The 27,908-nt window shown below is 43.8% G+C and overlaps 1 pseudogene; it reads left to right on the forward strand.

Annotated features, from left to right (window-relative positions):
* Nucleotides 1-17,817: 17,817 nt before the first annotated feature.
* LOC122679090 lies at nucleotides 17,818-20,556 on the forward strand (annotated as a pseudogene).
* The last annotated feature ends 7,352 nt before the right edge of the window (nucleotides 20,557-27,908 follow it).

Genomic DNA, 27,908 nt, shown 5'->3' on the forward strand with positions numbered 1-27,908 from the left:
ATGCATTAATCTCCCACTGATAAAGTGTTTGCAAATGGAGTGTACCTTAGAGGGTAAAACTGATCCAACAGATGACTCACAAGTCCATGAACCTGTGGCTTCACCAGTATTGAGAAAGTTTCTATCATAAGAAATCTTTGTTGGTTGATTGGTTAGCTGGTTGTTTGGGGGGTTTTTTGTTGGTTGGTTGGTTTTTGTTGGTGGTAGTTTTGGGGTTTTTTTGGCTGAACCTTGCGGCATGTGGAAACTTAGTTCCCCAAGCAGGGATCAAACCCATGCAGCCTACATTGGAAGACAGAGTTCTACCCGCTGAGTCGCTGGGGAGGTCCCACATTTGGGGGGTTTTTTAATCAGAAAAATCCAAGGACCCATATTTTCCAGTTGTCATACGTTTTCTTATGTGTCATGAACATGTCTATGCATATAACTGCTCAGTCAATTCAAAGATGAAATTCAAAGAATATATTGATAGAATCCTCAATATAAATTTTTGAGCATATGCTATGGAATTGGGATACTTTCAGAGAAGACTGTAGTTAGGAGGAATTTGGAGTTAGACAGATCTGGGTTGTTTCTCAGCTCTGCCTCTTAACTCGCTGTAAGGCTCCGGGTAGGTTCCTTAATCCATCTGAGCCTATTTACTCATCTGTAAAGAGAGGTAACAAGTGACCTTATCACATAGGATTATCACAGATATTAAGTAAGTAATGTGTGCCACATGGTTAGTACCAAGCCCTTCTAATATCTGTCCTCCAAACAGTAGCTGCTACTATTGTTGCGTTGTGTTGTTGTTGTTATATTAACGGCTAATTCTAAACCACCTTTCCCTGCCCCCTCCCAAAGAAAGGGGGACATTCCTACTCATGCTTCAAGTAAAAGGCATTTTTTAACTTTTCAGGGGGATTGTGCCTGAATCAAGGAAAAGAAATCGAAACAATGATTAGTTGAGAATCCCAGTTCTCCTTTTTATTTGCTTTTCCTCCAGTGGTTGAGCAGAAGGAAGCATGGACACATGGTTCTTTTCAAACAATAGATCCACCCTAAACCTGGCATAGAATCAGATAACCCAAGGGCCACCCAGGGCTTCTAATTCATGATCAGTGATGGAGAAGTTCGTGGTCATGTGCCTTGCATGGGAGACAAGGGGGACATGATCAGTGATGGAGCAGTTCGTGGGCATGTGCCCTGCATGGGAGACAAGGGGGAGCCCCTCCCCACAACTATACCAGTTGCATGTTGTGTGATGCAGAGGTCCCCTCCATCCCTCTGTGGGCTGAACACCCCCACCTGACTTCTGATTACCCCCGTGTCTCTCTTTTTATACCCTCTGGATTGATCAGAAGGAGATCTGCATTATTTCTGCACCATGAGTCACTCTTTGCCCCAATCCTTTTAGCACTAAAAACATTATGACATCACAGAACATGGATTATTGGTACATAAACCAGTATCGATAATAATTTTTATAGGGGCTCATGACAGTCTCAGCAGGATCACATGTCCATTCTGTCATCGTTTTGCTGTTTTTACTACTTCCTTTCCAGCAAACCACAAAGCTACCTGGAGTGCATGAGAATTAATCACTGGTCCTAGGCAGTAAGTTCATTCGTGTTGAGCCAGGAGTAGACTCACACAATTGAACTTCTGGAACAATGTTCTTCTTTTTATAATTATTCTCCAGTTTTATTGACAAATAAAATTGTAAGATATTTTAAGTGTACATCGAGATGTGATGTGTTTACATTGTGAAAAGATTTCTCCCACCTAATTAATGAACATACCCATCACCTCATATACATATCCTTTTTTTTCTTTTTCTGGAGGGGAGTATGAACATTTAAGATCTACTCTGTAGCAAAGTTCAGTTATACAATATGGTATTATCAACCATAGTCATGATGATATATGTTAGATCCTCAGACCTTATTAAGAACAATGTACTTTCCACTATACTTAATTCATATATTTATTCAACAGGCATACACATAATCTGTACCTTATGTCTGACTCTGTACTGGGTGCCCAGGATATAAAAGTGAACAATTAATTCCCAATCCGATAGGAAATTATTTGCCATTTTTTTCCTGCTACCCATATAAATCCCATGGACAGAGGAGCCTGGCAGGCTATAGTCCATGGAGTCACAAAGAGTTGGACACAACTGAGCGACTAAACCACCACCACCATCACAAATGTGAATGAATATGAGCAAAAAAGTATTTCAGGTGATATTATCAAAGTAAGGCTGGAAACGTTTGATTTTACCTGAAAATATCAGAAAAGGCTTGATGGCAAAGATGACTCGGGAGTCTTGTGAGATGAGTGAAAAGTATTTTGCGTGAACAGAGAGCACATTCTAGGTGGATGAATCAATTTAACAGTATCACAAAAATGCCAAGAACAGCCTCGTGTGTTTTGGTAGCCACAAACAGCTGGGTACAGCACAAGCCTGAGAGGGAAGGGAGGCATTACCCTAAAGTGGAGCAGGGCTAAACGAAGAGGGCAGATTTTACGTCATCCTGGGAATTGAGGCTTTATCCTGTGGGCTGTAGAAGCAATTATAGGGTTTAACTGTGGTCAGATTTGATTTTAGAAAATGGATCTGGCAAAACAGGGGAGATTGGATGGGGAGGATAGCGGATGAGTTGGGGGTAGAGTTAATTGCAACTGCCCAGGCTTCAGAGGTTTGGGGGCTCAGACCATGGCAATGGCAGTGGGGTGGAAAGATGGGGAAGATACAAAAGATACTAGGGAAGTGCAGAAGCGGAGGAAGGGTTTCAGTAGGGCTCCCAGGTTCTTCCTTTAAATGAACAGATACATGTTGGTGTCCTTCACTGAAATAATGTTACAAGGACCTCCCTGCTGGTCTTGTGGCTAAGACTCCATGCTCTCAATGCAGAGGGCCCATGTTCGATCCTTGATCAGGTAACTAGATCTCACATGCCGCAACAAAGATGAAAGATTACCTGTGCTGCAACTAAGACCTAGTGTGGACAAATACACAAATAAATAAAAATAAATATTAAAAATAAAGTGAAATTATCAATTGAAAAAATAAAAAGATGTTATAGGGGAAATAGAGAGATTAGTTGCTTAAAGAACAAGTAGTTGAATGTGAAACAGTTATAGAAACCTGGAATCAGGGGAGTTCTGCCCAAGAGCTATAGATCTGAAAGTAATCATCTCATAGATAACATTAGAGACAGGAGAATTGATGAGATCCTCCAGAAAGAGTATGCAGAGCAGTGTTTCTCAAATGTGACTCTCTCTCCACATGCATGAGATGCAACTGAGGAGACTGTGAAAATGCACATTTTCAGGCCCATCCCAGACTTAATGAAACCAAACTGTGAGAAAGGGACTCACTGCATCTTTGGTATTACGAGAAAGACAGCTTCTGTGAGTCTAACGCACCTGGAATTTGAGGTCCCCTGCTGTTGGTTCAGGCTGTCCAGAGAAAGGGAAAATCCCCTGAAGAAGGAAATAGCAAGAGAAAACAGAACCAGTAGGGTGTGTGTGTGTGTGTGTGTTTGCGTGTGTGGTTAGAAAGATAGATAATCTGCCACCTTCCCTGTTGGCTCAGACCGCAAAGAATCCACCTGCAATGCAGGATACCTGGGTTCAGTCTCTGGGTTGGGAAGATCCCCTGGAGAAGGGCATGGCAACCCACTCCAGCATTCTTGCTTGGAAAATTCCATGGACAAAGGAGCCTGGTGGGCTGCAGTCCATGGGGTCAAAAAGAGTCGGACACGACTGAGTGACTAACCACACATGCATAGATAATCTATAGAGGTATAACTATGACAGAAGTGAGGGTGGGAACTGCCTGGTGGTCCAGTGGTCAGAACTCTAGGCTTTTATTGCTGAGGGCTCTGGCTCAACCTTTTGTGGGGCAAATAAAACCTCCACAAGCCATAGTGTATGCGTGCTAAGTCACTTTAGTCATGTCCGACTCTTTGTGACCCTATGGACTATAGCTTGCCAAGCTTCTCTGTCCTTGAGATTCTCCAGGCAGGAATACTGGAGTGGGTTGCCAAGCCCTCCTCCAAGGGATCTTCCTGACCCAGGGACTGAACCCACATCTCTTACATCTCCTGCATTGGCAGGCAGGTTCTTTAACACTAGGGCCACCTGGGAACGCCCAAGCCGCCAGCTGAGCACCCCCCCCCCCAGAAAAAACACAAAAAGAAGTAAGGGAGTACAACACAGAGATTCTAGCCTATTCTCATGGGCTTGGTTGTTTAGGAGAAAGTTATTAGAAAGAGACCCAGTTCAAGGACAGGGCTTTTTTGGTTTATTTGTTTTGTTTTTTATTTTAAAAGGAGCCTTCACTATCAAAAAAGAATGAGACTAAGACGCCCATGCAGACAAGGGCTGACATGATGCTCCCCGGGAGACAGTCATGGAGCAGGACTAGGAGCAAGCCTCAGTTCTGTTCAAAAGCCTCGATGACTCAGCTCTCTCTGAACAATGCTTTCCACGGTGCCGCCCCAGATTTCTGTGGAGTTGTTTTCCTTGGTGCCCACCTGCATATGCTCTGTGCTCTAGCCAAGGGTTTCATCATCCCCAACCGCAGCCTGAACTCCTGTTCCATGCCCCACTTGTGTTCCTTCCACCTGGAATCCTCCCCCCATCCCTCTGGCTTCTCAGATGAGAAGCAGCAGTTAATTCCCTGCGCAGGGCAGCAATCCGGTATCTCTGTGACACAGTCACCTTGCTCACTGCTCGGTTGTCTGGACGCCTCCCTCCCTCATTCATCTTGACTTCCTAGGCTCTTCATACGATACACAGGCTGGAACATGGTGCCTCACCGATGTTTGCCAGATCTCACTGAAGATGACCTTAGACGGAGGGTGCCAAATTGTGTCACGTAGCCACTATATATCCAGTGTTTACATTAAATAGAATTATTGGTTAGAAGGGATGGAACCAAGAGAGAGGCAAAACCTCTCTATTTTTCTGCTACTTGCAGCCAAAACCATCCTGACACAATGCAATGACGTGACATGTATGTGTAATGCAATCATACACCTGCATTATATGTAAATCAAGAATCCTTAGAAGCCACATAACAGGAAAGCCAAGGATATAGAAAATTTGCCAAGAGTCAAATAAAACTTATATTTTGTCTTATCAATGTAATTTTATTTATTTATTTTATTTTTACCTGTGCTGGGTCTTCATCGCTGTGCAGGCTTTTCCCCAGCTGTGGTGAGCCTCTCCCCAGGGGTGGTGCAAGGGCTTCTCATTGAGGAGGCTTCTCCTGTTGCATAGCACAGGCTCCAGGATGCCGGCTTCAGTAGCTGGGGAGTATGGGCTTAGTGGTTGCAGTTCCCGGGCTCACTGGCTTGGACACACAGGCTTAGTTGCCCGTCAGCATGTGGGATCTTCCCAGACCAGGGATCAAACCCATGTCTCCTGCATTGGCAGGCAGACTCTCTACCTCTGAGCCACCAGGGAAGCCCCCTTTATGTTTTGTCTTGAATGGTATTAGTAGGATATCATCAGGCAGAGAAGTCAGGGAAGTATAATGCAAATAATCTAGGCTGTGCAAAAACGCTAATTAGATGGACACTAAGATGGACTGTTTGGGGATCAGTGACAAGTTGAATATCACTGAAGCATTGTCCAGAAGCAGGAGCAGTCAGGGATGGGAGGCTGAGAATGGGGCAAGACTGATCAACAGTAGAAGCTTGTAAATATAGTTTCAGGTCTGATTTGGATAGGTTTCACGGACCATGATAAGGAATTTAGATTCCCATATAAGTAATGTGTAAGAGTCATAGATTATTTTACTGTTATAAAATATACATAACATGAAAGTTATCATTTTAACCAGCAGTCAGATTTTATTTTATTTTTTTAATTTTTTATTTTTTGCAGCAGTCAGATTTTAAATCACATGCTCAAATCTGATAAAATAGTAAATGAACATCAAGATAATTTTTGTTAAAACATAAATGCTAATAAGGTATAATTTAAGTCAAAAAATAAAAATGCCACAAATGAATAGCTCAGACGTGCAGGAGACGTGGAGATGTGCTGCCAAGTGCAGGAAGGACGAGCTGCCAGCTGGGGTGTGCAGATAGCAGATAACCCCACCTGTCAGCCACTGTGGGGCTGGTCTCAGCTGCCGAGAGAACCCGGCCTGAGGACAGATGCTTCCTGGGTGTATTAGAGTTCTCTAGAGAAACAGAGTCAATCGGATACAGAGATAGAAAAAGATTGTTGTTGTTGTTCAGTCTCTAAGTTGTGTCTGACTCTTTTGGGACCCTCCTCTGTCCATGGGGATTCTCCAGGGAAGAATACTAGAGTGGGTTGCCATTTCCTTCTTCAGGGGATCTTCCCAGACCAGGGATCAAACCTGCATCTCCTGCATTGGCAGGCAGATTCTTTACCACTGAGCCACCAGGAAAGCCCTGAAAAAGATAGAAATCACAAAGAGAGAGATTGATTTATTACAAGATACTGGCTCACATGATGAGAACCCCGTGATCTGCCATCTGCAAGCAGGAAAAACAGGAGTGTCAATTCTAGTCCAAATCACAAGGTCTGGGAACCAGGGGAGGTGATGGTGTAAGTCCCAGTCCAAGTACACGAGACCCAGCTCCACCACCAGGCAGAGACCTCAAATCCACCCCTCCCCCACACCTCTGCTCTATTCGGGTCCTCAACTGATAGGATGATGCCCACCCACATGGGGAAGGCAATCTGCTTCACTTACTCTACCAGTTCAAACACTAATGTCATCCAGAAACACCCCCACAGACACATCCAGAAATAACAGTTAGCCAAGTATGCGAGCTCCCCATGTCCCCATCAAGTTGACAAAATTAACTATCACATGGGGGCAACCCACATCCTATGCCTGCATAAGGCAGAGGTATCAGGTCCAGTCTTCCAGCCAGAAGGGTGACACACAGTGGACACTACGTGTCCCAGAGCTGCTACATGGTTCCTGATGCCTGCACTGCAGTTTCTCCATCTGCCCAACGCTGCTTCCACCCCCTTCTTTTTATAGGCACTGATCCCTATCAAATATATCCCAAATTTGTTCTCCATATCAGTCTTTGAAGACATGCATTGGACTTCCCTGATGACCCAGTGGTGAAGAATCAGCCTGCCAATGCAAGGGACACAGGTTTGGTCCCTGGTCCAGGAAGATCCCTCATGCCTTGGGGCAACTAAGCCCGAAAGCTGCAACTACTGAGCCCACACACATAAAGCCCGTGCTCTGCAATAAGAGAAGCCATTGTAATGAAAAGCGCATGCATCACAACTAGAGAGTAGCCCCTGCTCACCACAACTAGAGAAGGCCCAGACCGCTGGGTCTTCATTGCTGCACATGGCCGTCTTCTCCATATCCGCCTGAACTGTGACAGTGGGGGCGCTGGTGAAAGGACTGGAATTTTGAAGACAGACAGACCTAGGGTGGAAACACAGCTCTGGTATTTATCAGCTCTATGATGGTGGTATGTATTTTAATCTCAATTTGCTTTCTCATCTGTAAAACATGAATAAAATCTACATACCTTGCAGGGTTGTCCTACACATTAGAAAAAATATATGTGACATCCTGGAATGAGAGGCACTTGATAAATGCAGCTAATGTCTTTTGGTAGAAAACATCATTGGGTGTCTGTCAAGGACGTGTACAGATTCCTTTATTCAGAGGGGCTGCCTGACAGGACAATCCTGAGCCAATCCTCTTGTAGGGTCTGATGCCCACAAACAACCCTGGTTCGTGCAAGCACTGGGATGCTCACAGGAATGGTGCATCAAAATTCAAGGATCACATGTTAAGTTCTCCAAATAAATTTTGAAATCCTTCTTCCTCAGGTTGAGATGAGAGGGAACACAGAATACCTACAATTATCCTTGAAATAATGTGGCGGTAGGTGATCAACTAACAATGGACAGGACCAATCCCTTTTGTAAGACCTGCACATGGCGCCTCCTGCTAGGTTCTCAGTCACTTGGACTTCTGCAGGACTTCCCTGATGGCTCAGCGGTAAGGACTCTGCCTACAGTGCAGGAAACACAGCAGACATGAGTTCTATCCCTGGATCAGGAAGATCCCCTGGAGGAGCAAATGGCAACCCACTCCAGTATTCTTGCCTGGAGAATCCCATGGACAGAGGAGCTTGGTAGTCTAGGCCATAGAGTCAAAAAGAGTGGGACATGACTGAAGTGACTGAGTATCCATGCATGCATGGGCTTCAGCAAAACATTTCAATTGCATTTAAGGTTCTGTTCCACGATAATTAGCATATACATATATATATATATATATATATATATATGTATATATATACATCCTGTTTCATGAGTTTTTGAACCTACTGAGAGGGAAAAATAATTACACATACAAATACATGATTGCAAACAATAATGAGTCCTACGAAGGAAAGGTTCGCTGGATATGGCAGACTTCGGCCCCCAGTGAACCAAGCCTTGTTCCATGTTGACACTGGTTTGGCCACATAATTAACTGTGACTGTTGGGAGATTATGTACACAGAACCAGCAGGGGTTTGATGAATACTTGCTCAATGGGACTGGGCCTCTTAGAATGCACTTTCTTAGAATCCAGTTGCCATTCTGGAAATGCATGGTCCCTACGGAGGATCACCAAGGGCCTTGATCAACAACAACTCCAACTGAGCTCCCAGCTGGTGTCCAGTGTGATAGGTCGGCCTCGGGACCTTCCAGCTATCTCTGCACCACAGTCAAAGTGTCAAGAAGCAGAAGAACCACCGGATCAACCCAAAGAATCATGGAAAATAATAGCCTGTGAGTATTTAAATCACTGAATGTAGTCATGGTTTGTAATACATCAATAGATAACAAAAATGCGAGGCTATGAGAACAAAAACAGAAGCTCCTACCTAGTCTGGAAAATCAGAAGGACTTTCCAGAGGAATTGATCATTCACGTGGACTCTGAAAGAAAAATAAGTGTTCTCTCCCAGACAGGGAAGGCAGGATGCAGGGTGCACAAAGGCCTCTGTTTAAAGGAAAGAAGATGCCTTCAAACCTGGAATGCTCAAGAGGGAGGGGATATATGTATACTTACAGCTGATTCATGTTATTGTACAACAGAAACCAGCATAACATTGTAAAGCAATTATCCTCCAATTAAAAATAAAATGGAACCAAGGTCATTTTCCTACGCATCTTCACCTGACTCTGGAACATATAGAGGGAATTCCCTGGCGTTCCAATAGTTATACTCAGCGCTTTCACTGCTGTGGCCTGGCTTCAACCCCTGCTTGGAGAGCTTAGATCCCGCAAGCCGCATAGCCTGGCCAAAAAATAGTAGTAATAATAATAAAATAATTAAAAATGAAGTATACAGAAAGTCAAACATGTGTGTGCACACGTTTTATTTATTTTATACAGTACTAGTATATCTAAGAAGCAGTTGAAAGCCCAGAGCTAAAACTGATATGTGTCTTCTTGCTTATTACTACTGACTTGCTGTTATGAGCCATCTGTGACACTGAACACATTGTTCTGGGACCATCTGTAATGTTCCTAATTTAATGGTTTAAATGACGGCTCGTGCTCTCATTAGAAGATCTTAGCACCTCAAAAACATTTGCTGGAAACAGCAAGGTACTGATCCCTTTGGATCCTATCAGATAGCTATCCTGGAAATTCAGGCATATAAGAGCAGGAAGAAAGGAAACTGACACTCTATGGCATCCCTTCCAGGGACCAGGACATTTAACAGGCTTGCATACATTCTCTTATCAATCCTCTCAGAAATCTCAGAGGTAGGTTTTATTATTCCATTTTTACTTATTAAAGAAAATAAGGCTTTTAAACATTCATTAACTTGCTCAAGATCACACAGCGTTGAAGAAGCAGAACCAGGATTTAAACCGCAAGCTCTCTGCTTCTGAGATCTATAATATCTGTAGCAGCTATAGTCGGTTGTCTTCCCTGAACCCATTTCCCATTCTTTCCACACTTCTGCTCAGATATCCATACCCCCCACAAAGTGTTCTCCATCACCTTCAAGCAACTCTACAAGGTGCAGTGGGCAATCAACTGAGTGTCCTGCACATTTAATTCAATTCTGACTCTATCTTGCCTCGAAAATTCCGTGGACAGAAAACCCTGGCAGGCTACAGTCTATGGGGTCGCAAAGAGTCAGAAAAGGCTGAGGAATAGCACTTACACTTTTGATCCTCTCTACTTGATGGGGAGGGAAGCCTGGTATTCTGCAGTCCATACGGTCGAAAAGAATTGGACACAACTGAGCGACTGAACTGAACTGAACTTGGAGACACCATTACATCCCAAGGTTAACAGCTCAGTCCCACCAGATTCCCCCACTTGTATTACCACCAATCTCAAGTCCAGGGGCCTCCTGCCGACCCACCAGTCATAAATGAGTTCCCAGAAAGCCAAGGAGTCCTTGGGTCTGATAATTTTTAGAATGACTCACAAAACTCAGAGAAACATGTACTTAACATTTACCTGGTTTTTAGAAACGGATACTACTCAGGAACGGCCAGACGAAAGAGCCACACTCTCTGGGTGTCCCACCCTCCCAGGACCTCCAGGTGTTCACCGACCCAGAAGCTGATCAATGTCTCATTGTTCTAATGATTGGGATTGACATATATATACTACTATGTATAAAAATCTTCCCTTGTGGCTCAGCTGGTAAAGAATCTGCTTGCAATGCAGGAGACCTGGGTTTGATCCCTGGGTTGGCAAGATCCCCTGAAGAAGGGAAAGGCTACTTGCTCCAGTATTCTGGCCTGGAGAATTCCATGGACTGTATAGTCCATGAGGTCACAAAGAGTTGAACACGACTGAGTGACTTTCACTTCATTTCATGTATAAAATAGATGACTAATGAGAGCCTACTATATAGCACAGTGATCTCTACTCAGTGCTCTGTAGTTACCTAAGTGGGAAAGAAATTCAAAAAAGAGTGGATATATGTATGCTTCCCAGGTGGTGCAGTGGTAAAGAATGCACCTGCCAGTGCAGGGAATGCAAGAGATATGGGTTCAATCCCTGGGTTGGGAAGATCCGATGGAGAAGGAAATGGCAACCCACTCCAGTATGCTTGCCTGGGAGATCCCATGGGAGGGCTACAGTCCATGGGGTTGCAAAGACTGAGCGACTGAGTGCATGCACACATACATGTGTCCATACAGCTGATTCACTTTGCTGCACAGCGGAAACCAATACAGTATTGTAAAGCAATTTTTATTCCAAAGAAAATTAGCAACAAAAAAAATTCATATAGAGTTTGATCTGCAGCACCCCCTCCCTTTCCTGGAGATTTGTGGGTGGTCCTGAAAGTTCCAACCATTCTAATCACTCAGCCGTTCTGGTGACCAGCCCCATCCTGAGGATATGTAGGGACACAGTTTTAAGTCATCCCATTAGCTTAAACTCCTGGATGATCAAAAACAATACCATTCACCATTGCAACAAAAAGAATAAAATACTTAGGAGTATATCTACCTAAAGAAACAAAAGACCTATACATAGAAAACTATAAAACACTGATGAAAGAAATCAAAGAGGACACAAACAGATGGAGAAACATACCGAGTTCATGGATTGGAAGAATCAGTATTGTCAAAATGGCTATTCTACCCAAAGCAATCTATAGATTCAATGCAATCCCTATGAAGCTATCAACGGTATTTTTCACAGAACTAGAACAAATAATTTCTCAATTTGTGTGGAAATACAAAAAACCTCGAATAGCCAAAGTAATCTTGAGAAAGAAGAATGGAACTGGAGGAATCAACCTGCCTGACTTCAGGCTCTACTACAAAGCCACAGTCATCAAGACAGTATGGTACTGGCACAAAGACAGAAATATAGATCAATGGAACAGAATAGAAAGCCCAGAGATAAATCCATGAACCTATGGACACCTTATCTTCAACAAAGGAGGCAAGGATATACAATGGAAAAAAGTCAACCTCTTTAACAAGTGGTGCTGGGAAAACTGGTCAACCACTTGTAAAAGAATGAAACTAGAACACTTTCTAACACCATACACAAAAGTAAACTCAAAATGGATTAAAGATCTAAATGTAAGACCAGAAACTATAAAACTCCTAGAGGAGAACATAGGCAAAACACTCTCCGACATAAATCACAGCAGGATCCTCTATGACCCACCTCCCAGAATATTGGAAATAAAAGCAAAAATAAACAAATGGGACCTAATGAAACTTAAAAGCTTTTGCACAACAAAGGAAACTATAAGCAAGGTGAAAAGACAGCCCTCAGATTGGGAGAAAATAATAGCAAATAGCAAATGAAGCAACAGACAAAGGACTAATTTCAAAAATATACAAGCAACTCCTGAAGCTCAATTCCAGAAAAATAAATGACCCAATCAAAAAATGGGCCAAAGAACTAAACAGACATTTCTCCAAAGAAGACATACAGATGGCTAACAAACACATGAAAAGATGCTCAACATCACTCATCATCAGAGAAATGCAAATCAAAACCACAATGAGGTACCATTACACGCCAGTCAGGATAGCTGTTATCCAGAAGTCTACAAGCAATAAATGCTGGAGAGGGTGTGGAGAAAAGGGAACCCTCTTACACTGTTGGTGGGAACACAAACTAGTACAGCCGCTATGGAGAACAGTGTGGAGATTTCTTAAAAAACTGGAAATAGAACTGCCAAATGACCCAGCAATCCCACTTCTGAGCATACACACCAAGGAAACCAGATCTGAAAGAGACACGTGCACCCCAATGTTCATCGCAGAACTGTTTATAATAGCCAGGACATGGAAGCAACCTAGATGCCCATCAGCAGACGAATGGATAAGGAAGCTGTGGTACATATACACCATGGAATATTACTCAGCCATTAAAAAGAATTCATTTGAATCAGTTCTAATGAGATGGAGCCTATTATACAGAGTGAAGTAAGCCAGAAAGATAAAGAACATTACAGCATACTAACGCATATATATGGAATTTAGAAAGATGGTAATGATAACCCTATACGCAAAACAGAAAAAGAGACACAGATGTACAGAACAGGCTTTTGGACTCTGTGGGAGAAGGCGAGGGTGGGATGTTTCGAGACAACAGCATCGAAACATGTATATTATCTATAGTGAAACAGATCACCAGCCCAGGTTGGATGCATGAGACAAGTGCTCGGGCCTGGTGCACTGGGAAGACTCAGAGGGATTGGGTAGAGAGGGAGGTGGGAGGGGGGATCAGGATGGGGAATACATGTAAATCCATTGCTGATTCATGTCAATGTATGACAAACCCACTACAATATTGTAAAGTAATTAGCCTCCAACTAATAAAAATAAATGAAAAAAAAAAAAAGGAGTTCCTCATAAATAACAATGGCTTCCTTGGTGGCTCTGATGGTAAAGAATCTGCCTGCAATGCAGGAGACCTGGGTTCAATCCCTGGGTTGGGAAGATCCCCTGGAGGAGGACATGGCAACCCACTCCAGTATTCTTGCCTGGAGAATCCCCATGGACAAAAGAGCCTGGCAGGCTATACAGTCCATTGGGTCGCAAAGAGTCAGACATAACTGAGCAACTAAGCGCGCGCGCACACACACACACACACACACACACACACACACACACGAGTAACAAAAGACTGATCACTCAGGAAATTACAAGGGTTTTAGGAGCTATGTGCCAAGAATAGAAACAAACCAAATGTATTTCTTATTATACCACAGCTCTTTATGAAGCCAGTGACATTCAAGGGTGGTGTCTACAGCAATATTTCTTAGCAGCAGGCACAATGGTATTTGGGGCTGGGCAACTCATTCCCATGCATCTTGGGATGTTCTGCACCCCTAACTTCCTCTTGCAGTTTTTCTAGCAACCTAAAATGCCCAACACACACCTGAATGCCAATGCTCTGCTTGAGCAACTGGTCCAGAGGGAGCACGATGCTTCCTGCAAATGACGGTTCAGGAACTCACCCAGTGGTTGGTAAGCCAATGGAATGGAATTTCTCTGCCACAGGGCATGGTCCAGGAATAAGTATGCAGTTTGGGTCAATGAAGTGAAAACAGAGGTTTGCTAGGGAGCTCTCTGGAGAGAGTACATCTGGAAGAAATAGATTTTTTTCACCCTGGAAATTTTCTTGTAAAACTTTTTGCTCCTCTCTAGAGTTCTTCTGTTGAGCAAGGGCAATAAATCACCTGTATTCCTTAAGTCAATAATAAATCTCAAAATGTTGGATTTTCTATTGTTTACCACAGCAAGTAACCTACCTGATTTAATATCTTTCTTAGGCTCTTAGGTCTTGCTGTCTCTCTGTAAAGAACATGCCCCTTGGATGAGGGGATATTTATTTGTATTAACTCTAGTTGAAATTTAACATTTTATTCAGTGATGATTGTTGCCAACACTATGGTATATTAGCAGTATCTATGGCTTTGTCACTAACAGGAATATGGATGTTGTCATCTAAGAATACAATTGATACAAATAACCTGTATCATTTACACACGTCCCAACTGCTAAATTATGATCATTATTAGATCTCTTCTTAGATCTTGGTTTTTAATATATTCATAAAGAAGTGCACATATTTCTCTAACAGAAATTTATTTGGGGAATATTTAATACAATTCTAATACAATTTTTTTTTCTGTAATTCTTATTTTTTGTCACTTTTAAAGCATTATTCTGAGCAGCTATCCATGAACTTTCAGTTCAGTTCAGTTCAGTCACTCAGTCATGTCCGACTCTTTGCGACTCCATGAATTGCAGCACACCAGGCCTCCCTGTCCATCATCAACTCCCGGAGTTTACTCAAACCCATGTCCATCGAGTCGGTGATGCCATCCAGCCATCTCATCTTCTGTCGTCCCCTTCTCCTCCTGCCCCCAATCCCTCCCAGCACCAGGGTCTCTTCCAATGAGTCAACTCTTCGCATGAGGTGGCCAAAGTATTGGAGTTTCAGCTTCAGCATCAGTCCTTCCAATGAACACCCAGGACTGATCTCCTTTAGGATGGACTAGCTGGATCTCCTTGCAGTCCAAGGGACTCTCAAGAGTCTTCTCCAACACCGTAGTTCAAAAGCATCAATTCTTCAGCGCTCAGCTTTCTTCACAGTCCAATTCTTACATCCATACGTGACCACCGGAAAACCATAGCCTTGACTAGACAGACCTTTGTTGGCAAAGTAATGTCTCTGCTTTTCAATATGGTATCTAGGTTGGTCATAACTTTCCTTCCAAGGAGTAAGTGTCTTTTAATTTCATGGCTGCATTCACCATCTGCAGTGATTTTGGAGCCCAAAAAAATAAAGTCTGACACTGTTTCCGCTGTCTCCCCATCTATTTGCCATGAAGTGATGGGTCCAGAGGCCATGATCTTAGTTTTCTGAATGTTGAGCTTTAAGTCAACTTTTTCACTCTCCTCTTTCACTTTCATCAAGAGGCTTTCTAGTTCCTCTTCACTTTCTGCCATAAGAGTTAGAATACTAATGGGATCTACTGCTAAAAGAAAAATGAGAACACCAAAACACCATGTTTCCTAATTTTTAAAATCTTTCTGATTACTGCTTTTCAGTTCAGTTTTGAAGCTCATGTTACAGAGCCCACCGTGCCATTTTTTTTCTTAGCATAAGAACTACATATGACTGACATTACAGTCATCGGGTTTTACAGCAAGCATTCGCCCAAGAACTTAGATGTAAGTTTGTCCCCTGAGAATTAATGTTGACAATTCAACATGTTAACAATGATGACAATCATGTGGTGAAAATAACAGATAACACACAGAGAGCTTCTCATGCCCAAGGTGCTACACGGTCATCCTATGATTCTGATACTATTTTTTCCATTCTACAGACTAAGGAACTCAAGTGCAGATGGGATCAATGTCTTTGGTAGATCAGACGGCAGGTAATTAATGAGTTGGGGGCTTAATATACTGCAAAATGAAGTTACAGGAGAGACTTAAAGATACAGGTTGAGTCCTGGGGACAGAACTTGATGGTAATTTGATTGAATCAGCTAAGTCCATCAGAAGGAGGCTTAGTCAGTCTTAGAGGCTCAAAAAACAAAAATCTTGGAGATAAAAATTCATATTCTCTATTGAAATATTATAGCTTCCCTGGTGGCTCAGAAGGTAAAGAATTTGCCTTCAGTGCAGGAGACCCAGGTTCGATCCCTCAGTTGAGAAGATACCCTGGAGAAGGGAATGTCGACGCACTCCAGCATTCTTGCCTGGAGAATTCCATGGACAGAGGAGCCTGGTGGGCTACAGTCCATGGGGTGACATAGTCAGACACGACTGAGCAACTACACTTTCACTTTAACTGAAACATTACTTAGGGGAGTTTTTGACTCATCAAAGTATTTGGTACTTGAGTAAGGCCATTAGGGTCGAAAAGAGTCAGAAACAACTGAGAGACTGAGCACACAGGCATAAGGCCATTGAGCCAGGTTTACAAATGCTTTTGGAGGCCAAACAGATACAGCTTGCAGATCAGAATGAGACATCAGGGTGTAGTCGGGCTGACGAAAAGAGTGAGAAAATGAAAGGCACTAGGAGTCACAGATTCTTCTCCCCAGAAAGGCCATCCCAAACATAAGATGAATGTTTCATGTTCCCTCTGCTTAAAGTCATCAAATATTTCCATACATTTTACTCTCTGTCTAGGATAAGAAAAAATTAGTGGCATTAATTTTATGTATTCCCATCTCTGGGAGAGTGATTTCTCGTTGCAATTGACATTCTACTTTTAAAAATCAGATTCATAAACTAGGTTAACGTGAGCCATTTCTGAAAGATGGATTCACTCTTGATGTGCAGAGAAATCAGGTTTCTAAGCCTGATTTACTATATATACCATCCTGTGAGTTCTCTTGGGACAGTGAATATAACCCTTTTTCATGGACATAAAGCTTTCATCAATTCCTTGTGGAGGACAAATATGTTTTTCTTACGTGTTATATGCTAATGACTTCTAAATTTGTATGCGGAGGTCAGAACTCTCATCAGACCCACACAACCAGCTTCCAGCACTGTCACTTACTATCATGATATGAGAAATTATTTAATCTCTTTAAACCTCAGTTTCTTTTTCTATCAAAAATATTTTTTTTCTCTGTATATTTATTTTGTATTTTTTTAGCTATATTAACAGAATTTGGAAATTCAGGTTAAAGAGTTTGCAAATATTAAAGCATTATGATACTCATTTCACTATCTTTTCAAAAATTGATTCAATTTGCCTTTTCAAGGTTTATAAAAGAATTCTCACTTTCTCACATTTTTTCACTTCTGATTATTATTGTTTTTCTTTAAATAAATATTTTAAATTAAAAAATACTATCAGTGGGATTAACATATATATACTACTATATGTAAAATAGATAACCAACAAGGACCTACCACATAGAACAGGGAACTATATTAATATTTTGTAATAACTTGTAAGGAAAAAGAATCTGAAAAAGAACATATGTATGTATAACTGAACCACTTTGCGGCACACCTGGAACTAACACAACATTTAAAGTCAATTATACTCCAAGTTAAAATAAAACTCTCAGGGTAAAATGCAAAAAATACATAGATTAATTAAAAAACTATTAGATTTGTTAAGATTGGATTATTTGGGCGGTTTGTTACACATTTTCAATTGTATTAAATGTGTGTGAAGTTTAACAATAACTGTCAGATACTTAATAGATACACAGGTAGAGCATTCACATAGATGCTACATAATAGAAGATCCGGTTCTCTTCCAGCATCATCATCGCCATCCTCGGCACAAACTAGCTCACTTGGATCTGCCTGGGAGAACCCACCACCATCCACCACCATGGTGAACTTCACAGTAGACCAGATCCAGTCCATCACGGACAAGAAGGCCAACATCAGGAACATGTCCGTCATCACCCATGTGGACCAGGGCAAGTCCACTCTGATGGACTTCCTGGTGTGCAAGGCAGGTATCATCACCTCTGCCCAGGCTGGGGAGACCTGCTTCACTGACACCCAGAAGGATGAGCAGGAGTGTTGCATCAAAATCAGGTCAACGGCCGTCTCCCTTTTCTACAAGCCTTCAGAGAACAACAACTTGAATTTCATCAAGCAGAGCAAGGATGGCTCTGGCTTCCTCATCAAACTCATCGACTCCCCTGGGCACATGGACTTCTCCTCAGAGGTGACAACTGTGCTCCATGTCACCGACGGCACCTTGGTGGTGGTGGACTGCGTGTCGTGTGTGTGTGTGTGTGCAGAGACGGTGCTGCACCAGGCCATCGCCAAGGGCATCAAGCTGGTGCTGATGATGAACAAGATGGACTGGGCCCTGCCTGAGCTGCAGCAGGAACCCGAGGAGCTCTACCAGACCTTCCATTGCATCGTGGGAACGTCAGCAGCATCATCTCCACCTATGGCGAGGGTGAGAGCGGCCCCATGAGCAATATCATAATCAACCTTGTCCTCGGTATTGTTGGCTTCAGGTCTGGTCTCCACAGTTGGGCCTTTACCCTGAAGCCGTTTCCAGAGTTGTATGTGGCCAAGTTTGTTGCCAAGGGTGAAGGCCAGCTGGGGCCTGCTGAGCAAGCCAAGAAGGTGGAGGACATAATGAAAAAGCTGTGGGGAGACCAGTACTTTGATCCACCCACCAGCAAGTTCAGCAAGTTAGTCAACAACCCCAACGACAAGAAGCTGCCATGGACATTCTGCCAGCTCATCCTGGGCCCCATCTTCAAGGTGTTTGATCCAATCATGAACTTCAAGAAAGAGGAGACGGCAAAACTAATTGAAAAACTGGACATCAAGTTGGACAGTGAAGGTAAGGATAAGGAGGGCAAATAACTTCTGAAGATTGTGATGTGCCGCTGGCTGCCTGCTGGGGATGCCCTGTTGCAGATGATCACCATCCACCTGACCTCCCCTGTGATGGCTCAGAAACACCGCTGTGAGCTCCTGTACGAGGGGCCCCTAGATGATGAAGCAGCCATGGGCATTAAAAGTTGTGATCCCAAAGGCCCTCTCATGACATACACTTCCAAAATGGTGCCAACCTCTGACAAAGGTTGGTTCTATGCCTTCAGCCAAGTCTTCTCAAGGCTGGTGTCCACCGGCCAGAAGGTCTGCATCATGGGGCCCAACTGTACTCCCAGGGAGAAGGAGGACCTGTACCTGAAGCTGATCCAGAGAACAATCCTGATGATGGGCAGTTATGTGGAGCCCATTGAGGATGTGAGGCAACATCATGGGCCTGGTGGGCATGGACCAGTTTCTGGTGAAGACTGACACCATCACCACCTTTGAGCATGCCCACAACACGCGGGTGATGAAGTTCAGTGTGAATCCTGTCGTCAGGGTCGCTGTGGAGGCCAAGAACCCAGCCAACCTGCCCAAACTGGTGGAGGGCCTGAAGTGGCTGGCCAAAGTCAGACCCCATGGTGCAGTGCATCATCAAGGAGTCCAAGGAGCACATCATCATGGGGGGCTGGGGAGCTGCACTTGGAGATCTGCCTCAAGGATGTGGAGGAGGACCATGCCTGCATCCCCATCAAGAGAAATCTGACCCAGTTGTCTGGTACCAGGAGACTGTCAGCTAGGAGTCGAACATGCTCTGCCTGTCCAAGTCCCCCAACAAGCACAATGGGTTTTACATGAAGGCACGGCCCTTCCCCGACGGCCTGGCCAAGGGCATCGACAAGGGCGAGGTATCTGCTCCACGAGCTCAAGCAGCAGGCCCGCTACCTGGCCGAGAAGTATAAGTGGGATGTGGCTGAGGCCCACAAGATCTGGTGCTTCGGCCCTGACGGCATGGGCCCCAGCATCCTCACAAACATCACCAAGGGCATGCAGTACCTCAATGAAATCACAGACAGTGTGGTGGCTGGCTTCCAGTGGGCCACCAAGGATGGGGCGCTGTGCAAGAAGAACATGCGGGGCATGTGCTTTGACGTTCATGATGTGACGCTGCACACTGATGCCATCCACTGTGGGGGCGGCCAGATCATCCCCATGGCCCGGCGTTGCCTGTACGCCAGTGTGCTGACCGCCCAGCGCTGGCTCATGGAGCCCATCTACCTTGTGGAGACCCAGTGTCCAGAACAAGTGGCTGGTGGCATCTACCGTGTCCTGAAGAGGAAGCGGGGCCACGTCTTCGAGGAGACCCAGCTGGCTGGCACCCCCATATTTGTCATGAAGGCCTACCTGCCTGTCAATGAGTCCTTTGGCTTCACCGCTGACCTGAGGTCCAACACGGGTGGCCAGGCCTTCCCCCAGTGTGTGTTCGATCACAGGCAGATCCTGCCTGGCGACCCCTTCAACAACACCAGCCGCCCCAGTCAAGTGGTGGTGGAGACGCACAAGCGCAAAGGCCTGAAGGCAGGCATCCCAGCCCTGGACAACTGCCTGGACAGGTTGCAGGCAGCCTCGGCGCGGTCCCTGCGCCCAGGGACAGTGACAACAGCAACAAGCCCCCACATTCTCCACGACACCTTGAGGTTGTCCAGACCCAGTAACGCTCTGCCTGACAGGTTTCTGGGGCCCACTTCGTGCCATCGCTCAACATGAAGACTTGATGTCATTTCTTTAGATATTTATTTCCAGATTCAGGGGCAACAAAAGTGCTCTTGCAGCAGGGACTGATCTGGCTGGTGGGGGTGGGGGAGGGGATGGAACCACCAACACTTTTTTATAGAGAGGGAAACTTAATGTCCAAAAAAATGTTAAAGATAAACGCATTAAGAGGTTTAAAAAAAAAACAGAAGAACCACAAGTGTCTATCAGACACTTGAAAAACTATTTGGCCCCAATAACCATACTAGCTATATGGTATTTCTGCCTGGAGCTCAGACCACTCCCCCAAGCTCCAGACCCAAATGTCCAGCTGTTCAGTTGAGCAACTAAGATACAGCAGAAGTGATTTCCAAGGATAGGTCATAAAAGATACTGAGGTTTGGGCCTCCTGCTCACTCTCTCACCTCTCTCCCACTGGGAGAAATCAGCTTCCATGTCACGAAGATACTAAGCAGTTCTCTGGGAGGTCGTAAAGAACCAAGGCCTCAGTCTTGTGCATGAACCACCTTGGAAATAAACCATCCAGCCCCAGTCAAGCCTTCAGGTGTCTGCCGGCTACAGCTCTGGCTCAGAGATTAACTGCAACCCCATGAGAGACCTCCAAGCTGGGGCCACTGAGCTAAGCTGCTCCTAGATTTCTGATGCACAAACCTTGGGTGAGAATAAATGTTTATTGCTGTTTTAAGGTTATACTGTAGTTTTTAATAATCTATTTATTTGAAGAAATTGTTGAGAATTGATCCCCAGATTCCTTAAATTGAGAAATTTTTAAAAGAGTAGAAGTGCAGCAATTATTCTTAGGCAAATCTAAATTAACCTTGCAGATTTTTAAATGTGAGTCTTTAGAGGTAATCTCAATTTTGGAAGAAAAGACTTATTCTTTTAATAACTTTTTTAAATCAAAAAAACTGGAAAAAATAGACTTCTATTTTCTACATTTTAGAAGTGAAAATGTGATTCTTTGATAGTCGTTTTCCTCTCTCACTCCATGTGTTGAAAATTCTGATAATGAGATCACTAGATGCAGAGATAAAGAGTATACAGGAGGATAGTGTTAGTCACTTAATCATGTCCAACTCTTTGAGACCCCACGGACTGCAGCATGCCAGGCTCCTCAGTCCATGGAATTCTCCAGGCAAAATACCGGAGTGGGTTGTCATTCCTTTCTCCAGGGGATCTTCCTGATACGGGAGGAAGGGGAGGTGGAAGAAGGTTGAAATGTGATCTCATAGTTCCTGGCACCCATCTCTAACAAAAGATATCAGTGACAGAAGGTTTTCTGTGTCCACACCTCCCATTGGGACATAGCTAGCTTATCATGTCCTCAAAAATGGAGAGAAATGGTTTTCCCTTTATCAAAAATTTAAAGACCTTTATGGTAATGATTAAAATAAATTGAAGTACTCATGGGAGTGGTAATTGGTTCTCTCTTCGCACAACATGAGGTATATGCCTTATGGTTCCTCATTCTTATAATGATTCTGACTTTTCCAAAATAAGGGCCCCTACCAATAAACACAGCAAGGATACGTGGAGGGAAGGGTTTGAAGTAACTGCATGATCTAGTCCCTGCTGACAAAACCCAGCAATGCAAAGAATAAAATATTGCTGATGTTAATGCGGTTCTGTAAGGGTCAGTCTTCTAATGTACTTAGATACATTTTCAGAAAATCATTCAACTGAGATTTGGTATATAGACTTTCTACCAGGAATAACGTACTTTTCAGAGTTCCCTCACATGTACCTCCCAGCAATTCTATTAGCAACTGGAATTATTATTTCTATTGAGTATATGACAAAAATTCTCAGGGTCAGCTTGTTGGTGGCAAGAAAGACTATAAATTAGACCTCCTGGAATCCAATACAGGGCCTTTCTCCAGGCCACTGTTAACGGCTTAGAAAAGTGGGTAATTTAAGAACACAATTTTGGTTTTTAGTTTGCTTTTAAATTTTGTATTAATTCAAAATAGTTTATGTTATATTTTTAATCCATGCTTTTATAAAATGAGCTTATTGTTATAATATTCACTGTTTCTCTCATTCACGCACTTACATAGATCCTGTTCTATCATTGTTAAGTCCACTGATTAAAAAAACTAAGCTACATACAAAGTTAGAGCAAGCTCCAGGAGATGGTGAAGGACAGGGAAGCTGGGCGTGCTGCAGTCCATGGGGTCGCAAAGAGTCAGGTACAACTGAGCAACTGAACAACAACATATAAAAGAAAGAGAAATGCAAATCAAAACCACCATGAGGTACCATTACACGCCAGTCAGGATGGCTGCTATCCAAAAGTCTACAAGCAATGAATGCTGGAGAGGGTGTGGAGAAAAGGGAACCCTCTTACACTGTTGGTGGGAATGCAAACTAGTACAGCCGCTATGGAAAACAGTGTGGAGATTTCTTAAAAAACTGGAATTAGAACTGCCATATGACCCAGCAATCCCACTTCTGGGCATACACACTGAGGAAACCAGATCTGAAAGAGACACGTGCACCCCAATGTTCATCGCAGCACTGTTTATAATAGCCAGGATATGGAAGCAACCTAGATGCCCATCAGCAGATGAATGGATAAGGAAGCTGTGGTACATATACACCATGGAATATTACTCAGCCGTTAAAAAGAATTCATTTGAACCAGTCCTAATGAGATGGATGAAGCTGGAGCCCCTTATACAGAGTGAAGTAAGCCAGAAAGATAAAGAACATTACAGCATACTAACACATATATATGGAATTTAGAAAGGTGATAACGATAACCCTATATGCAAAACAGAGAGACACAGAGATACAGAACAGACTTTTGAACTCTGTGGGAGAATGTGAGGGTGGGATATTTCAAAAGAACAGCATGTATACTATCTATGGTGAAACAGATCACCAGCCCAGGTGGGATGCATGAGACAAGTGCTCCGGCCTGGTGCACTGGGAAGACCCAGAGGAATCGGGTGGAGAGGGAGGTGGGAGCGGGGATCGGGATGGGGAATACATGTAAATCCATGGCTGATTCATATCAATGTATGACAAAACCCACTGAAATGTTGTGAAGTAATTAGCCTCCAACTAATAAAAAAAAAAAAACATAGAAAGTTTCTTCACTCACCTGCACACACTTTGGTTAAGGATGTGAATTTGCAATCATTCCATTTTGACTCTTCAAGTAAACCTTTGAAGGGGGAGCAGAATGGAATGGAAGAGGGAAAACAGTCACCTCTGGCTTTGACAAGTGGTCAGAAATAGGTCACAAGTAGAAAAGTGAGATAGGGAGTACTAAGTGTGTTACCCGGCAAGAATATAAATGGCTGATGAGATGGGTAAGGTGATTGAAGTACAGTGGAGAGGGCTGTTGAAGCATTTAGAATGATTAGGTTTAAAGCAGTAACCATGAAAGATAATGTCCTTTGAGGCTCAGTTTAGATGGCCCTCCTGTAAAATCTACCCTTATTTCCCAGAACAAAATTCTGTCCTCTAAGATAACACTGTCCCTCTCCCATTAGCCTTCATCAAGCCAAAACTACCCATGACTTAGCACAAAGAGACTCTAATCTTCTTCCAGGCAGTGTCTTTGTTGGGCTTATTTAACTCCTACAATTCTTAGTGACAAGTTGGAGGTGGAGGACAGGCAGAGGATGAAGGGAAGGCAGAAATGACTTCAGTGTTGACTTAGTTACTCCTTCGATCTTGACACTTTGCTAGACACTGCACTTTTGTCATCTCATGAGGAATCTAAGGCTTAGAGAGTTTAGTAATTTATCCAAGATCACTCAACTGATAGGAGATAAATTCAGGATTTGAACCTAATTCTTTCTTCCTCCAAAACTGGTACTGAGCTTATTAGTATTTGCAGGAAAATTAGTTCTGGCATGGTGTTTAGAAATGGCTGAAAGCATTTCACCATGATTCTTAATTATTTCTGGGTCATGAACTCATGCAGGGATCTCTCCCATAAAATTATATATATGCAAATACATACAACACTGTGCATACCATTTCTCAGGGATCACAGGGCTCCCAGAGCGCATCAAGGGCTCCCAAGGAAACCATGGAAACCAAAGTAAGAACCTATGATGACAGTATTCCAAACCACTCTTCTCCTATCCCATTCCCCCCACCTCTCTTCCCACAGTCTGAGAGCCATCAAAACCAGAGAAAGTTTAAACACATGAAAAGTTTGATTGGGAAGAGCAAATTTAAAATTCTGATATAATGCTCTACTTAAAACTGTCGTGGACAATTTGAACAAGGAGACCTTGGAAAATGTAGACTATCTTTAAATTTCAGTCATGATCTTCAGACCACATGTGATGTAAGACTGAGTGACGAGGTTCAGAATTCATCCTGCTCAGAATTCATCCTCAGGGGAGTGAAATAGCTGAAAATAAACTGAATGGAAAATCCTAGGAAGTATCCTACGATTTAAAGGAAGAAAGGTTTATTTCTATCATTTTTGCCTATGAAATTTTTCTTAAAAAATGTCTTTGGATTTTGGGGGCTAAATAAAATGCTTGGATGAAGTTTGTGTGGTTTTTATTTATACTCTGTATTATTTCAAAGAGAATTTAAGATAGCATATAGGCTTAGAGAAAATATAATAAAATATGAATTACACATAGAAAAAAATAAACAGAGACATAAACTAGGGAGACAGGAGTGGAGCTGATTTTATAACATGAATTTGTATACTGATAAGGCCTCTACTTCCTCAAGGTAATTTTTAAAAATTATGCAGCACTAAGGGTTTCTCATATTAAGTATACATTTTTCAGAATTCACAAAATACCTTCACATACATTATCTCATTTGATCCTAAATTGAAAAGGCAATAATTTTGAGGCAATTATTCTCTATATTTTCCAGAAAAGAAAACCGAGGCTCAGGGAGGGACTTGGAAAATCTAGTCCTTGTTCTTTTCAACGCCACTGATTGTTACAGTTCCTGGGAACGGATAACTGATGCCTCTCAGTTCTCCGGAAGAACAATAAACACTTGATTCCTGTGGCCACGGCATCTTCATGAGAGGATTACTACCTCTTTACAGGTGCTTTAGATCTGGAGATGGACAGACATAAAATTGAAGGACTTCAGACTTGGAATAGACCTTTCAGGTAAGGTCTTTGATCACTTTATTGATGAGTGCATCAAAACTCTCTAGGAAGCCAAAAGATTTGTCACAATCATTCTATCCGTTTGTGGTAGGGCCAGGGTCAAAGGCAGGTTTCCTGAATCCTTCTCTTTACACTTTATTGCCTCTATAGCTCCATACATACCCTTTCTATAATTTTTTTTACAGACACAATTCTGACCTTTCTTTCCCCAGTTCCTCTTGTGTTCACTGAGTAAACTGCTGCATGCCAACTGCCCGGCTACCAACCCCTGGTAGCCCCCGCATGACCTGACACCAGTGACTTTTCCCACTGCTCACTTCCTGTAACTGCATGGGAATGCTTTTGATTGTAAGGATGCTAGTCCTTTGGGTAACATCCTCACAGAGTGGTCTTGTGCAGACTATGGATAAAGAACATACTTTTGTGAACAGCAGGGAACTGAGTCTTTTCTGGAAGGAGGGGACTTTCTAGGTGTCTGTCATCAGGAAAGATTTGAGTGAAGGCACTTAGATGGGAGGGACAAAATGACCTTTGAAATTCTGGAGGACTTGGGCAGGGACTGTCTCTCCCACCTCCCAAACCAAAGTGAACCAGGTTATGAAATGCCTGGTAATTTTTCATGTCAAACGAAAGGCCATTCAACTACATACCAGCCAACCACTGCCATCCCCGCATGAAGGTGGCAGTAGAATGACAGGTTTCAAAAGGGAGAGGGAAGTATTAGGCAACAGGAACCAGGGCCACGGTCACCCAGTCACTTCTGCCCTAACAACGACTCTTCTTCCACTGCCAAGGTCAGAGGCCATGGGTTAGCAAATGAGCTCCCTTAGGCAATTTTGAATTCCCTAAACCAGATTCAGGACCTCTGTACATTGTTTCTTGCGCCTAAATTTCAGTTCCCTTCCTGACCTTTTGTCCTTTTGACAAACTCTTACTCATCCTTCGTATGTCTGGTTCAGACCATCTACTTTAGATAACCTATTCTGACACTATCCTGTCCTCCATCTCCTCTTCCAAAATCTGTGTTCTTTTAGAACAGACTCTGCTTTTAGTTCCAATGCCCAGCAGTGCAGGAAATATAGTATGTACTTGGTGTCAGTTGAATGAATGAAGAAGTCACTGTAATCTTTTGAGTGCATTTTTCAATAGGTAATTCATGAGCAATGATAAAATTCAAACTGCACTCGAAAAATTCAGTGAAAAGTAGATCTTCCCCCAACTATATCCCCTCCGACCCTTGGTCTCAGTTGTGTCCTTTCAGACTATATACATAAGGGTATTTAACTGTATTCCTGTCATTTTTCTACACAATAGTAAAAAAAAAAAAAAAGTTATTTTTATTTGCATAACAATACAGCTTATACACAAATATATATATCATATATATCACTTATTACATATAGCCGCTGTATCTATAAATATATATAGCATTAAGTATATATTTATAGACTAAGTCCTGTGCCTTTTTACTTGGCAGAAGTCAGGTTTTTCCCTTTTAATTAAGACCACGCAGTATTCCACCGCAGGGGTACGCCAAGGTTTCCCTCACATTCCCTGATTTAGGGTTTTAGATGTATGCTTCCATTATTTTCACTGTCAAAGCCCCGTCCTCCAGCGCAGAAACACCCTCACCCTCCTACCCCTCGCCCTCGCCCGCCGTCCCATCATTTTCAAACCCCTGGTCACGAGCCCACGGCAGGCCCAGCGCCAAACGCGACCTCTGCCTTCCACCACGTACCCCCGCGTCCCCGCCGCAGAGCGGAAGGACGCGGCCCCGCGCGCGTCGCGGCGACGGAGCCACACGGCCCCTCCCCTCCCCTAGCGTCTCCCGGCCGCCCGCGTCGCCCGCTCAGAGGGGCCGGAACGACCGGAGCCCGGCCTCGCCTGGCTCTGGGTGGACCGGCAGGACGGGCGTGGCCGGCTAGGCGCGGCGCTGGGCGGAGCTCCGGCGCGGGCGGGGCGGGGCTCTGGCTGGGCGGGGCTCCGGCAAGCGGGGCGGGGCGCGGCCAGCGTGCAGGGCTCCTCCCCTTTCCTCCGGCGGCGCCGGCGGCCGCAGCACTTCCGGGTCGGCGCGGAGGCGGGGCGGAGGAGCCGCGGCGGCTGTTATTGTTCGAGTGTGCTCGGCCGGCGCTGTCTCCCTCGGCTCGGTCGGTGTCAGTTTGCCCAGCTTCCCCTCGGCCTCTCACTCCCGGCGGCTGAAGGCGGCGGCGACGGCGGCTGCGGCAGGCGGGGCCTGGC

This window comes from Cervus elaphus, chromosome 21 (assembly GCF_910594005.1).
Source record: "Cervus elaphus chromosome 21, mCerEla1.1, whole genome shotgun sequence".
Lineage (NCBI taxonomy): Eukaryota > Metazoa > Chordata > Mammalia > Artiodactyla > Cervidae > Cervus > Cervus elaphus.